Here is a 16,636-nt window from a genome sequence, read left to right as displayed (position 1 = left end):
CTTCACAGCTCCAGGGACCTGGGTTCGATTCCCGGCTTGGGTCACTGTCTGTGTGGAGTTTGCACATTCTCCTCGTGTCTGCATGGGTTTCCTCCGGGTGCTCCGGTTTCCTCCCACAGTCCAAAGATGTGTGGGTTAGGTTGATTGGCCATGCTAAAAAAAAATTGCCCTTAGTGTCGTGCGATGCATAGGTTAGAGGGATTAGTGGGTAAATATGTAGAGATATGGGGGGAGGACCTGGGTGGGTTTATGGTCGGTGCAGACTCGATGGGCCGAATGGCCTCTTTCTGTACTGTAGGATTTCTATGACATCATTATACGTCAGTACCATAAGTATTATTTTACAATATGGGGAGGCGATGGCTGAATGATGTTATTGCTGGACTATTAATCCAGAAACGCAGCTAATCTGGGTTTGAATCCTGTCATGACAGCTAGTGGAATTTGAATTCAGTAAAAAATATCTGGAATAAAAAATCTACTGATGACCATGAAACCATTGTCGCTTATCTGAAAAATCCATTTGGTTCACTAATGTCCTTACCCGGTATGGACTACATGTGACTCTATGGCCAAAACAATGTGGCTGACTCTCAACTGCCCTCTGAAATGGCCTAGCAAGCCACTCAGTTCAAGAGCAACTAGGGATAGGCAACAGATGCTGGCCAGCCAGTGACGCCCATGTCCCAAGAATTAATTTTTTAAAATCACTGCTACTGGTTTGGAGCTGGAAACAGAGCAGGCTTATTAAAATGAGTGGCTGAATTGAAATAGCCTGAGACTCATGCTGAGGAGTCCCTGTGTATTTCCCTCCTGCTATACAATCCACCATCCCAACTATGTCCTGAGTAAAATTCAGATATCTTGTCTATCTTTACTTGTGAACATTAGTTGCCATCATAACAAAGCAAAGGCGAATGTTAAGTTTTAAAGTAAATTTAGTTAGAAAGCATTCTTCACTTGTGTTTGACCTGCGATTAAAAACAATGATGAACTTTAGCATATTCTACAAAATGGTAGCAAATCGATAAAATTTTCAGCAAAAATGGAGGACTGACGATATGCAAATGAGTTACTCACTTTAAGGCAGGAATTCTTCGACTGTTCACACCCTGTCACAGTTGCCAGTATGAATAGAGAAACTTGGCACTCAGTCGGACCAGAGAATCCCAGTTGCAGCAAGGGCGGAGAATCTGGCCCTAAATCTCTTTTATTTTTCTCACCAACTTTCTCCCCACAGCTCCTCTCTGGGCTAATGCCTTTCTTTGCAATTTTTTATTATTCATTTGTGGGATGTGGACGTAGTTGGCTGGGCCAGCATTTATTGCCCATCCCTAACTGCCTTCCATTTCAGAGGGCATTTGAGAATCAAAATCATTGTTTTTTTCATACTTTTCCAATTCAATCAGATCAAATCCAATTCAGAGTCCCAACAAGTTGAGACATTTCCGATCCAGGCTGACAAGACAGGGCGGGTGACTAAGCCACCCTGTCCTGGGCCTGATCTACATGAGTCAAGCTGATTGGAGAAGGGGGAGGATCCTCCTCCAAGACCTGAGCTCATTTGCATCTTAGCCAAAAGGCCGAGATGCCGCTTTTAAAAATTGCTTCATATGAAACATATGAAGCCTCAGCGTAACCTCATGACCTCAACCAAGTGCAGATCCGATACTACACTTGATCTTAGCCAAAAGGCCGAGAAGCGTTGTGGATCTGAAGTCACATGTAGGTCAAACCAGGTAAGGAGTCAGATTTCCTTTCCTCTAGTGGGGGGGGGGGGGGGGGGGGGGGGGGGGGCGGGGGGGGGGGGGGGCGGGGGGGGGGTGGTGTGTGTGTGGGGGGAGGCGGGGGGTGATGGCTTAGTGGTATTCTAGACTATTAATCCAGAAATACAACTAATAGTTCTGGAGACTCAGGTTCGAATCCCGCCGTGGCAGTTGGTAGAATTTGAATTTAGAAAATTTGGAATTAAGATTCTACTGATGACCATAAAACCACTGTCGATTGTCGGAAAAACCCATCTGGTTCACTAATGTCCTTTAGTGAAGGAAATCTGCCATCCTTACCTGGTCTGGCCGACATGCAATTCCAGAGCCACAACAGTGTAGTTGACTCTCCACTGCCCCTGTTACAGTAGGGCCCAATGGATAACAATCAGGAGTGAAAGCACTGCCCTAACACAAATTGTGACAAATTGTAGCCCACTTAGAATCATAGAATCCCTACTGTACCTAAGGAGGTCATTTAGTCCATCGTGTCTGCACCCGTAACCCCACATATTTAATCCCACTAATCCCCCTAACCTACACATTTTGGATTGCTAAAGGGCAATTTTATATAGCTACCCAACCTGCACCTCTTCAGACTGTGGGAGGAAACCAGAGCACCCGGAGGAAACCCACGCAGAGACGGTGAGGGCGTACAAACTCCACACAAGGTTGGAATTGGACCCGGATCCCTGGCACTGTGAGGCAGCAGTGTGACACCGTGCAGTGCTCACTTACTAACTCAGCACAGTTGCACTGCTCAACTAATCACTGGGTGTCCTTACTGGTCCATGAATGGAGCCTTTACATTGCTTCTGATAATCCTGCCAAATACCTTGCTGTCTCCAAATTCCATTTTGCCAAGAATGCATGTCATACATGAGTGTTAAGCTTTCAACAGAGACCAAACATAAATTCCTAGCCAGCCTGTGATTCGTTTCTAGAAAAAAAAGTGATTAAATCCAGTGTAAATCTATGTAAGGTGCTCCCTTCACATTGTTGATCATGCATATCCTCTCCGAAGGATACTAAAATAACCGGGTCTCTGCAGGGCTCCAGCCTGTCAATGAGGATCTGTGAAAAACTGGAGAAGAATCATCCTGTGAGCAATCACATAAAGTTATTTTGGTTCCTTCCTTAAATAAAACAAAAGCCATCGAACTGACTGCGGAACTCAACATGAACTCTGGAATTCTGCACGCAGAATCCCAAGAGTCCGAAATTAGAATCTCTTATCTCCACTCAGAGCTGCTGATCTCAGAACTAATCGTGCAAGCCAAGAGTCAGAAGTATTGTATTGATTCAGCCAAATATCAGCCACTCCACCCTTTATTATACACTAAAGGAAAGTGCTGTGACTGCGGCTTACAGTCATGTAATCTCCACCTTGAGGCAGCCCGGTAGTGGGGCCTGCTCGGACTTGGACACCCTGGATCTCAGATGGTCCAAGTGCTTTTTTGGGGTTTTACCCTGAACATTGACCTTATAAGAGACGAGTCCCGTTTTCTCCATAACGATCCCAGGGACCCATCTAGGGCCATCCCCAAAGTTCCTTACAAGAACCAGATCACACGTTGCAAAAGTTCTTTCTGTCTTTGCATAATCATAGTTTCTTTTTTGGTTTTCCTGCTGAGACTCCACCCTCCCCACCAAGTTTGAGAACAGTAAGCTCAATCTGGTATGAAGACATCATCCCATCAATAGCTCTGCTGGAACATCACCTGTTGTGGTGTGTGGTGTGGTCCTGTAATCGAACAAAAACCGTGCCAGTTTGGTCTCCATGGATGCCACCGGTTGTTTCTTCATACCATTCCTAAAGGTTTGAACCGCCCGTTCTGCTAGTCCATTTGATGATGGGTGATAAGATGACATTCGGGCATTTCAGATACCATTGGAGAGCATGAAGTGCTGTAAGTCACCGCCAGTAAAACCCGTGCCGTTATCGGAAACCAGGACTTCTGGTATTCCGTGTGCGCTAAAGCTTTGTTGTAATTTCTTGATCATAGCTTGAGAAGTCATGGAGCTCATATGGTTCACCTCCAATGTGACCATCATGATTGAAGTCATAGAGTCCATAAAGGGACCTATAAAGTCCACATGCACACACACCAATGGCCTACCAGGACACTCCAATGATGGAGGGAGTTGAGGATGGGAGTTTTGATTTTCCTGGCACAGGTCACATTGCTTTATCAAGTCTGCGATGTCAGAGTCCAGCCCAGGTCACCAGATTTAACTCCTGGCCAGTTTATGTTTGATACTCCCAGGTGGCCATTATGTAGCTCTGTTAATATTGGACATCATGCTTGGGCCAGAACAATAACTCGGGACTGCCAAAGAATGATCTCTTCCTTAACACTAAGTTCAGCTTTCTCAATGAGGTAGGGTTTCATTTCTTCAGAGGGTTGTCCTTGGAATCCACCGTGTTGGATCATGTGCCTGATTTTGGATAAGGTTGAATCTGTTTGGTTCCAGGCTTTAATCTGCCTTGCTGACACTGGCAAGGTCTCCAAAGAGTTCAGGGTCATCATTCCCTCTTCCAATGCTGATAAAGGAGCCAGGCTTGTGGGCAATGGGAGGCGACTCAGTGCATCAGCATTAGTTATCAGGGTTCCAGAGCGATGTTCCAGAAAATATTCGTAGACCGCCAATAACAAGGCCCAGCACTGTATCCAAGTGGAAGTAACGGGGGTAAATTGCCTTGTCCTCTTTAAAGAGGCCCAGTAAAGGTTTATGGTTGGTAAAACTATAGAACAAATCTACTGTAGATGTATTGAGGGAAATTCTTCATAGAATTCCATAGAAACCCTACAGTGCAGAAAGAGGCCATTTGGCCCATTGAGTCTGCACCAACCACAATCCCACCCAGGCCCTACTCCCATATATTTTACCCGCTAATCTCTCTAACTTACACACCTCAAGACACTAAGGGGGAATTTTAGCATGGCCAATCAACCTAACCCGCACACCTTTGGACTGTAGGAGGAAACCGGAGCACCCGGAGGAAACCCACGCAGACACGAGGAGAATGTGCAAACTCCACACAGACAGAGACCCAAGCCGGGAATCAAACCCAGGTCCTTGGGGCTGTGAAGCAGCAGTGCTAACCACTGTGCTACCGTGCCGCCCACAGCAAGTTACAGCAAATACAATCGCCAACTGTTCCTTCTCAATTTGAGAATGCCTTCATTCCGCATCCAAAAGGGTCCTTGAGACATATGTGATGGGTTTTTCCATCCCGCCTTTGTAGCGATGTGTCCCAAGGGTAAGGTGTTGGATTGGGGAAAGGCTAACTTTAGTGGGATTAGGCAGAAATTGGCAGCTGTTGATTGGGAGAGGCTGTTTGAGGGTAAATCCACATCTAGCACGTGGGAGTCTTTTAAGGAACAGTTGTTAGGGCTGCAGGATAGGCATGTGCCTGTAAAAAAGGATAGGAAGGGCAGGATTCGAGAACCGTGGATAACCAGGGAAATTGAGGGATTGGCCAAAAAGAAAAGAGAGGCGTACGTTAGGTCCAGGCAGCTAAAAACGGAGGGAGCTCTGGAGAAATATAAAGTAGGAAAGAACTCAAACGAGGAATTAGAAGGGCAAAAAGGGGTCACGAAATGTCCTTGGCAGACAGGATTAAGGAGAATCCCAAGGCATTTTATTCATACGTTAGGAACAAAAGGGTTGTCAGGGAAAAAATCGGACCACTCAGGGACAAAAGTGGGGAATTATGCTTGGAGCCCAAAGAAGTAGGGGAGATCCTAAATGAATACTTTGCATCGGTATTCACAAAGGAGAGGGATGTGTTGACTGAGAGTGTCTCGGAGGGGAGTGTTGACCCGTTAGCGAAAATCTCCATTACAAGGGAGGAAGTGTTAGGTTTTTTAGGGAATATAAAGACTGACAAATCCCCAGGGCCTGATGGAATCTATCCAAGGCTGCTCAGGGAGACGAGAGATGAAATCGCTGGACCTCTGACGCAAATATTTGTATTGTCCCAGAGGATTGGATGATAGCTAATGTGGTCCCGTTATTTAAGAAGGGTAGGAAGGGTAACCCGGGAAATTATAGGCCGGTGAGCTTGACGTCCATGGTAGGGAAGTTGTTGGAGAGGATTCTTAGAGATAGGATGTATGCACATTTAGAAAGGAATAAACTCATTAACGATAGTCAGCATGGTTTTGTGAGAGGGAGGTCATGCCTTACTAACCTGGTGGAGTTTTTTGATGAAGTGACGAGAATCGTTGATGAGGGAAGGGCCGTGGATGTCGTCTATATGGACTTTAGTAAAGCGTTTGACAAAGTCCCTCATGGTAGGTTGGTGAAAAAGGTTGGATCTCAAGGGATAAAGGGGGAGGTGGCTAGGTGGGTGGAGAACTGGCTTGGTCACAGAAGACAGAGGGTGGTAGTGGAAGGGTCTTTTTCTGGCTGGATGCCTGTGACTAGTGGTGTTCCGCAGGGCTCTGAATTGGGACCTCTGCTGTTTGTGATTTATATAAACGATCTGGAAGAAGGTGTAACTGGGGTGATCAGTAAGTTTGCGGACGACACGAAAATGGCTGGACTTGCAGATAGTGAGGAACATTGTCAGAGGCTACAGAAGGATATAGATAGGCTGGAAATTTGGGCAAAGAAATGGCAGATGGATTTCAATCCAGATAAATGCGAAGTGATGCATTTTGGTAGAACTAACGTAGGGGGGAGCTATACGATAAATGGCAGAACCATAAAGGGTGTAGATACGCAGAGGGACCTGGGTGTGCAAGTCCACATATCCTTGAAGGTGACGTCACAGGTGGAGAAGGTAGTGAATAAGGCATATGGCATGCTTGCCTTTATAGGACGGGACATAGAGTATAAAAGTTGGGGTCTGATGTTGCAGTTGTATAGAACGTTGGTTCAGCCGCATTTGGAATACTGCGCCCAGTTCTAGTCGCCACACTACCAGAAGGACTTGGAGGCTTTAGAGAGAGTGCAGAGGAGGTTTACCCGGATGTTGCCTGGTATGGAGAGGCTTAGTTATGAGGAGAGATTGGGTAAACTGGGGTTGTTCTCACTGGAAAGACGGAGGATGAGGGGTGACCTAATGGAGGTGTATAAAATTATGAAAGGCATAGATAGGGTGAACGGTGGGAAGCTTTTTCCCAGGTCGGTGGTGACGTTCACGAGGGGTCATAGGTTCAAGGTGAGCGGGGGGAGGTTTAACACGGATATCAGAAGGACGTATTTTACACAGAGGGTGATGGGGGCCTGGAATGCGCTGCCGGGCAAGGTGGTGGAGACTGACACAATGAGAACGTTTAAGACTTATCTGGATAGCCACATGAACAGAGTGGGAATGGAGGGATACAAAAGAATGGTCTAGTTTGCACCAGGGAGCGGCGCGGGCTTGGAGGGCTGAAGGGCCTGTTCCTGTGCTGTATTGTTCTTTGTTCTTTGTTCTTTTTGTTCTTTGACAGCACTGCCCCAACCCCATGCGGGGAAGTATCACAAGTCAACATAAGTTCTTTCTTTAGGGTTGAAATGGGCCAGTAAGTTAAATTACAGTAACTCATGTTGAACCTTAGGAAAAGCCTCTGCCTGCAGAGCTTCCCAGGATCACCTCTGTTATTTTCAGAGTCGGGCATGCAAGGGAACCAGCATGGAAACCAAATTTGGGATGAATTTTCTATAACAATTGACTAACCCCAGGAAGGATTTTAACCCCGTGGTGTTCCTTGGAGTTGGGTGCTTCTTTGATGGCCTTATCCTCTATTGGATGTAACCCCTTCTCATCTACTCAGAAGCCTAAATACATTATTTTGGCCGCTTGGAAAACACATTTCTCCCTCTTCAAGTGAACTCCTGCTCTGGAATATCTTTGCAAGACTTGTTCTCGGTTGACAAGGTGTTCCTGTTGTGAAGCCCCTGTGACCAAAACATCATCGAAATATACTGCTACCTTGGGTAGCCCTTGAAGGATGTACTCCATAACCCTTTGGAAGATGACATACGCTGATAAGACCCCAAGGCACAAACAGGCATATTCATAGAGTCCATTACGTGTGCTGATTGTCACATATTTCTGGGAGGTTTCGTCTAATTCAAGCTGAAGATAGAAATGGCTCATGTTCAACGAGGAGAAAGTCTTGCTGCCTTTTAACGTAGCATATAAACCTTTGATTCAGGGCATGGTGTACCTATCGAGTTTGAAGACCCGATTGACTATTCACTTGTTGTCCCCATAAAGACTAATTGATTTGTCGGGCTTAAGAGTAGGGACTACTGGAGTGGCCCATTCTGCAAATTGGACAGGCCTTACTATATCCAAGCTTTCAAGGCACCCTAGTCCACCTTTGCCAACATGGAGTAGGGGACTGGTACGGCTCTGAAATACCTAGATTTAGCATTGGGATCAATGTAGATCTTCGCCTGGCTCCTTTTATTTTTCCCAGGCCCTCTTGAAAAACTCCAGTGTACCAACTAATAACTTTGTACATTCTCCCCATGCTTAGCCAGAAGATCTCCAACCAGTTCAGCCAGATCTGCTGGAGCTAATCTCTCTCCATAAGTCTTGGTCTGTACCGCTGTACAACAGTGAGTGGAAGACAGGCTGATTGCTATCCATAAGTCACTGGGGTCACTTTGATGCCTTTTATTTGTAAAGGTTCCCCTGTGTACATGGCTAGCCTGGTCTTCATATCTTTCAAACTTAAGAGTTGGATGCCCAATTGGAGGTGATTTTAGGTCTGTTCTCCGGTAATAGAGACTGCTGATCCCATGTCCACCTCAATCTTCATGGGATGAACCATTTACTAGTAATTCCACCATTATCAGGCAACTTTCATTGCGTTAATATGATTATATGATTCAGCTGTAGTGTCCCTGTCTCTGGAGGAGGGGATACCTGCGTAGGACACTCAAGTACTGGCCTAGGCTTTCTTCAAGGCAGCACATGTTTTACCTGTTCCTGAAACTTCACCTCGGCTGTGTCCTTTGCAATAATCAATCATCTGGCAACTGCACCTTTCTGGAGCATGTTCTCTAATGCTCTTGGGTTCATCACTCCTTTTCATTGGCTGTGTGGTGGTGATATTAGGGTCCCTAGGGTGGCCATGGGAATAGTGGATGACTTGGTTGTCTCTTCCAAAATTCTGTAGATTTTAGAACGGACCCAGCAGGCAAATGTAATCCCACTATTTAAAAAATGGAGGGAGGGTGAAAACATGGAATTACAGACCATAACATCAATAGGAGGGAAAATGCTGAAGTGTATTATAAAGGATATGATAACAGGGCGCTCAGAAAATATCAATGGGATTAGATAAAGACAACATGAATTTATGAAATGGAAATCATATTTGATAAACCTATTTGAGTTTTTTGAGGATGGAACCAGTAGAATAGTTATGGGAGAACGAGTGGATGTGTGTATTTGGATTGTCAGAAAGCTTTTGATAAAGTCCCACATAAGAAGTTAGTGTGCAAAATTGAAGTACTTATGATTGGGGGTAACATAATGGCACGGATTAAGGATTGGTTAGCAGGCAGGAAACAGAGTAGGAATAAATGGGTTGTTTTGAAGTGGAAGACAGTGACAATTGGGGTACCACAGGGACCAATGCATTGTCCACAGTTTTTCACTATATATATATATATCAATGATTTGGATGAAGGAATCAAATGTAATACTTCCAAGTTTGCTGATGACACAAAATTAGGTGATATTGTAAGTGATTAGGAGGAAATGAAGAAGCTTCAAGGTCATTTAGACAAATTGAGTGAGTGGGCAAATACAGGGCAGATACTGTTAAATGTGGATAAGTGCGAAGGTTACACTTTGGCAGGAAAAAACAAAATGGCAGAGTATTATTTAAATGGTTATAGATTGGGAAATGTTAATCTCCAAAGGGACCTGGGTGTCCTTATACACCAGCTATTGAAAAAAAGTGTAAAGGTGCAGCAAGCAGTTAGGAAGGCAAATGGTAGGTTGGCCTTCATTGCAAGAGCTTTTGAGTATAGGTACAAGGATGTATCACCACAGCTGTACAGGGCCTTGGTGAGACCACACCTGGCGTATTGTGTGCAATTTTGGTCTCCTTATCTAAGAAGGGATATAGTTACCACTGAGGGAGTGCAGATGGGCAAATGACCTACTCCTCCTCCTATTTTCTATGTGCGTCACTGTCCTTGACATCAAGGCACATTTGATTGGATATTGCATCAAGGAGCCCTAGCAAAACTGGAGTCAATGGGAATTGGGAAAATTCTCCACTGATTGGAGTCATACCTAATACACAGGAAGATGTTTGTGGTTGTTAGAGGTCAATTATCTCAATTCCAGGACATCACTGCAGGAGTTCCTCAGGGTAGTGTCCGAGGCCCAGCCATCTTCAGATGCTTCATCAAAGAACTTCCTTCCATTATAAGGTCAGATGTAGGGATGCTCACTGATGATTGTACAATACCATTTGCAGCTCCACAGATACTGAAGCTGTCCATATTCAAATACAGCAAGACCTGGACAATATCTAGGCTTGGGCTCACTAGTAGCAAGCAACATTCATATATACCCTACATATACCAGGCAATGACCATCTCCAACAGTGAATTTAACAACCGCTCCACGACATTCAATGACATTGCAGTACCTAAATCCCCCACTATCAACCTCCTAAGCATTACTATTGACTAGAAACTGAACGGAACTGGACTAGCCATATAAATAGTGTGGCTGCACGCCAGAAGCTAGGAATCCTGTGGCAAGTAACTCATATCCTGCCTCCCCAGAGCTTGACTACTATCTACAAAGCACAAGTCAGGAGTATGATGGACTGCTCTCCACTTGCCTGGATGAGTGCAGCTCCAACAATATTCAAGAATCATGATGCCCTCCAGGACTAAACAGCCAACTTGATTGACAGCCCACCCACAAACATTCACTCTCTCCACCTCTAATGCACAGTGGCAGCAGTGTGCACCATTGAGAAGATGCACTGTAGGAACCCACCAAAGCTCCTTAGACAGAACCTTGCAAACTCACAATTGCTGCCATCTAGAAAGGCGAGGACAGCAAATGCATGGGAACACCCCCACCTGGAAATTCCCTTCCAAACCGCACACCATCCTGACTTGGAAATATATCATCATTCCTTCACTGTCACTGGGTCAAAATCCTGGAACTCCATCCCTAATAGCACTGTGGGTCTACCTACGCCACAGAAACAGCAGCGGTTCAGGAAGGCAGCTCACCACAATCTTCTTGATGGAAATTAGGGATGGGCAATAAATGCTGGCCTGGCCACATCACATGAACAAATATTTAAAAAAAGATTCCGTCCTCACCTCAATTTAGTTGCTGTGTTTCCAAGGTTCAGTGTTAAACTTGGAAGACATGTGAAATATGAGTTGCGCAATGTGATTGTAATACTTCAACCAATCAACTGCCACCTGGGAACAAACTGACTGCCTACACCGTCCGGTCTCCATTTTAACAGGCTTGGGCTCAGATTTGAAACGTAAAAACAAATTAAAACATTTTTAACATCAAAACTGACCCTAACGCACCTGTGTGTTGTAGTTAAAATGATCCTCTTGTATCACTGCAGACTCCTGCAATGCATATCTGCTCTTTGACAAGTAATTTTCTCTGTGGGAACACCATAGAGCAAGTCACACAGAAAAACAGAAATTGGGCATTGTGTGTTTACATTTCAAATATATCTTCTAGGTGCACCAAGTGCTTGGAGTGAGAACTGAGCAAAGTGGAGATTGATTTTGTTTCCTCACACACCACAGCCCTGAATGGGAATGGAATCTGATCCCTTACACACACACTGAGGGGGATTGAATCTGCTCTTTCACAGAACAGAGAGGGGTTGAATCTGTTCCTCTCACACACCATAACGCTGAGGAACTCATGTGTTTCCTCTCCCCCCCATCCCTCCCTGAGTATATTCGGAGTCTGAATCTGCTCCCTCACTCATTGAATGTGTTTTGAATCTATTTAGAGAAGTAAATTTATAGAAAAAATATGCAAGACATTTCATAATGTTTCTATTGGTGCCATTACATCCAAAAGATTCTGCTGAATCTTTGGGTGCTCCTTCAAGGCTTGCAAGCAAGCACAGGGTAGGATAAATCCACTCTGGTTAGTTTTCTCTGTGAAGCCTGCTTCAAGTATGATGTTTGAAAAGTAATCCAAAAGATTACAAAAAAAATGAGAACTTTAAATATCAATTGCATTCAGCTCAACTCACATTGCTGAAACCATTCAGGGTGGCAGTATGATTCTCCCTTATACACCTTCCCAATCCCATTTCATTAACCCGCAATGTGGTATGATATACAAATGGCGTTAGCATGCATTCCCTCCATTCCCCCTTCCCTCACTCCAATCCTTTCCTTGTCATCGATTATTTCAGATACCCACTCTGGCCAGTCATTCCTGAGGGCAGACTTCAGAAAAAGAATCACCATCGCTGCATCTGCCACTCAGAGCCAGCAGCTCAGCTAGTTACACTCTGTATATCTTAAAGGGTGGTATAGAGATGGGATCTGTACATGATGAGTCACCGGGCATGAGTGGGCAGCAGCTCGGGGAAAAGGATAGCATATGTTCCAGTTCACCAGAGGGCGAGATCATGAGCGAGTTCTGCTGCTGATTACATAGAGGGAGGAGTTTGATGGGATGATGCACAGTTAAAAAGCTGATGGGAATGTATACAGAAATGTTTGGTGAATTGGCAGATCTCCATAAAGAACCTATCCTCATGTTTAAGGTGCATGAAGTAGCCTGGCAACAACTCCGCACAGGGTTTGTGCAGAATTTATATAACCCCTTCCCTCCTTTCCAAGATGAAAATGGTGGTCAACTACATGAGAATGGTTGTAGACCCAGCAGTGATCCAGTGCCTGGTTGTCAATGTCTCTGCTTCCATTGCATAACAGAGAGAAAGCCTGCAATGCCTAAGTGCTGCAATGACCGTCAGGTCACGAGATCTCTGCTTTTTGCCATGCAAGTTCAGACGACTGCCATTATGGCTGTGGACTCCAGTGCTCAGAAAGTTGAGGTGAAAGGATATGAGCCAGAAACATTGGCCGCGATTCTCCCATTGCAACCTGCAACTTTTCCATTGGGTCGTGATGGGAGACGTGCGTCTGCGGCCTTGAAGGGGATTTGCGCATGCGCCGGGAATGCATGCACATCTCCCAGAGCCAGTGAACAGTCGTCAATCAGACCACACTGGAAACTGGCGGGAAGGCAGGTAATTAATTTAAATCTGTTTTTAATCTGTTTTAAATATGCATATTAGGTAATTATCGGGACCTTTCAGGTCCCGATCGAATCTCCCACCCGCCAGGAGTATTTCATTCCGGTGGGGTTCAGACTAGCTCCCCATATTCAGGGAGCTAGCGGGAGACCCCGCCTGAATGAAGGGGGGACAATTGGGGCCTCCCCAGGGGGTCGGACGGTGGGTGTTGGTGCCCCTGGGCATGGGCACCCTGGCAGTGCCAGCCTGTGCCCCGGCACTGCCCAAGGGGCAAAGTGCCCATGCCCAGGGGGCACCTCAGCACTGGCCATCGGGCATCAGACAGCGCCAAGGGGGCTGGGCCTATTGTGGGCGGGGCCTAGGGGTGATCGGTGGGGATGAGGGGTCCTGCAGACAGGATTGGTCTGGGATAGAGGGAGCGGCAGAGATTGGGGCAGGCTGGGAGGCGGGGGGGGGGGGGCGGTGGGAGTGGGAGTTGGTCTGCCGGAGGGGGCCTGCCTCCAGGGGGGTCTGACCTGGAGGGGGGTCACTGGGGGGGAGGTCTGCTGGGATGAGGGGGGTGGAGGGATTGCTGGAGGGTGGGGCCTGGGAGGGTGGGGCCTGGATATCGGGGCGCTCCAGGACAGGGGGGTCAGGGCTGGCCCGGGAATTGCTGTGGGGGCCGTGATCGGGCCATGGGGGGTGCCGGAGGGGCAGCACTGCGGGGGTCCCGGGCTGTCCAGCGATCGAGCTGGCCAGCGAATGGGGAGACTGACAGATCGGGACAACTGCGCATGCGCAAAGTTCCAGAACTGTCAAACTCTGGCGTGAATAGGCCCCGCCCCTTGGGTTTTTAATGAGATTCACGACTGAGACCTCTTCAGTGCACAGAGTGTGGAAATTCAGGTGAGAAGCTGAACTGACAGAAAGATTTAGAACAGTTTTCTCACCAATTCAGCACTTTTGGGAGAATCGCCTCCATTAATTCCTGTTTCTCTTCACAGATGCTGGCTGACCTGCTGAGTTTTTCCAGCTTTTTTTAAAGAGTATATATTTCAGATTTCTTGCATTTGCAGTGTTTTGCTTTTGTATTAAACATAGGTCTGTGGTTCTCTATTTCTTCATCTAACTGATTATAAATATAGTGAAAAGCTAAGGCTCCAGTTCAGATTCCTGCTACATCCTGCCAATTTGAGGACATAGCCAATATGCCTACTCTTTAACAAACAGTAAGTGTCTCTCACTTTCTAAATTATTCTAAGCATGTCAATGGGTTGCCTGCAATGCAAAACATTCTCCTTTTTTGTTCATATGAACAGTATCCATAGACACTCCACCATATTAGTTATTGCCCCATGTTTGTTTGACGTGCCACACTCCTTATTCATGGAAACTCAAAGAGACAACGTTCAGTTTCAGAGTTTCATTTTACCAACCTACCAATTTGAATATTGCTGAAAAAGAGAGGCATATTGCCAAAACATTTCAACTTCCACTCACTGGGACAAATGCAAGAATGCCAAATTTCAAACAAGCGCAGCAATTTGAACATCAGGAGGAAAGCGCCCTGATTGTGGAGAAACTGAAAGATCTGAAAGTGGATAAATCACCTGGACTGGATTGACTACACCCCAAGGTTCTAAAAGGGATAGCTCAGGAAATTGTGGAGGCATTGGTGGTGATCTTTCAGGAATCACTAGAGGCAGGGAGGATACCAGAGGACTGGAAAGTAGTGAATGTAACACTGCTGTTTAAGAAGGGTGGGAGGCAGGGAAACTATAGGTCGGTTAGCCTGACTTCGGGCATTGACAAGATTTTAGAGTCCATCATTAAAGATGAGATCGCAGAGTATTTGGAAGTACTATGGGCGGCACGGTGGCACAGTGGTTAGCACTGCTGCTTCAGAGCGCCAGGGACCCGGGTTCGATTCCCAGCTTGGGTCACCGTCTGTGTGGAGTTTGCACGTTCTCCCCGTGTCTGCGTGGGTTTCCTCCGGGTATTCCGGTTTCCTCCCACATTCTGAAAGATGTGCTGGTTAGGTGCATTGACCCGAACAGGCACCGGACTATGGCGACTAGGGGAATTTCACAGTAACGTCATTGCAGTGTTAATGTAACCCTTACTTGTGACAAATAAATAAACTTAAACTTAAGTGCATGATAAAGTAGGATTGAGTCAGCACGGCTTTGTCAAGGGGAGGTCATGTCTGACAAATCTGTTCGAGTTCTTTGAGGAGGTAACAAGGAAGTTAGATAAAGGAGAACAAGTGGACGTGATTTATTTAGATTTCCAGAAGGCCTTTGACAAGGTGTCACATAGGAGACTGTTAAATAAGTTAAGTGCCCATAGTGTTAAGGGTAAGATGCTGGCATGCTTAAAGGATTGGCTGACTAGCAGAAGGCAACCCGGTGGATGGCAGCCGATGACTAGTGGTGTGCCTCAGGGGTCAGTTCTGGGACCACAACTTTTCACAATATACATTAACGATTTGGAGGAAGGAACTGAAAGCACTGTTGCTTAGTTTGCAGATGATATAAAGATATGTAGAGGGACAGGTAGTATTGAGGAAGCAGGGGGGCAGCAGAAAGACTTGAAGGTTAGAAGAGTGGGCAAAGAAGTGGCAGATGGAATACAATGTGGAAAAGTGTGAGGTTCTGCACTTTGGAAGGAGGAACGGAGGCATAGACTACTTCCTAAATGGGAAAATGCTAAGGAAATCAGAAACACAAAGGGACTTGGGAGTCATTGTTCAAGATTCTCTTAAGGTTAACTTGTGGGTTCAGTCAGCAGTTTGGAAGGCAAATGCAATGTAAGCATTCATGTCGAGAGGATTAGAATACAAGAACAGGGATGTACTTCTGAGGCTATATAAGGCTCTGATCAGTTCCCATTTGGAATATTCTGAGCAGTTTTGGGCCCCGTATCTAAGGAAGGATGTACTGGCCTTGGAAAGGGTCCAGAAGAGGTTCACAAGAATGATCCTTGGAATGAAGAGCTTGTTGTATAAGGAACGGTTGAGGACTCTGGGTCTGTACTCGTTGAAGTTTAGAAGGATGAGGGGGGATCTTATTGAAATTTACAGGATACTGCGAGGCCTGGGATAGAGTGGACATAGAGAGGATGTTTCCACTAATAGGACAAACTAGAACCAGAGGGCACAACCTCAGGCTAAAGGGATGATTCTTTAAAACAGAGATGAGGAGGAATTTCTTCAGCCAGAGAGTGGTGAATCTGTAGAGCTCTTTGCCGCAGAAGGCTGTGGAGGCCAGTTCATTGAGTGTCTTGAAGACAGAGATAGATAGGTTCTTGATTGATAAGGGGATCAGGGGTTATGGGGAAAAGGCAGGAGAATGGGGATGAGAAAAAAATCAGCCATGATTGAATGGCGGAGCAGACTCGATGGGCCGAGTAGCCTAATTCTGCTCCTATGTCTTATGGCCTTATGGTCTTATTGTTGACAAGTCGACACTAATTGGCTGAGGTATTGTCATGGAGACAACATGGGGAACTATAGCAACCCCCACCAGTCCCCCTCTACCAAGCTCCAGGAAATTCAAAAAAGGTGCAAACTTGAACTTCTGTAAAACTATAAACTGTGTTCATAGACAATGGTTCCCTGCATATGAATGCCTGTCACTTCCAGAAAATGAG

At 45.9% G+C, this 16,636-nt stretch overlaps 1 pseudogene; it reads right to left on the bottom strand.

The window, feature by feature from the left end:
- Positions 1-1,577: 1,577 nt before the first annotated feature.
- LOC144495425 (U2 spliceosomal RNA) lies at positions 1,578-1,707 on the bottom strand (annotated as a pseudogene).
- Positions 1,708-16,636: the final 14,929 nt, after the last annotated feature.

Source organism: Mustelus asterias, chromosome 6 (genome assembly GCF_964213995.1).
Source record: "Mustelus asterias chromosome 6, sMusAst1.hap1.1, whole genome shotgun sequence".
Lineage (NCBI taxonomy): Eukaryota > Metazoa > Chordata > Chondrichthyes > Carcharhiniformes > Triakidae > Mustelus > Mustelus asterias.
Note: the sequence above shows the minus strand (reverse complement) of the source record. Positions and strands in the feature narration are given on the sequence as shown.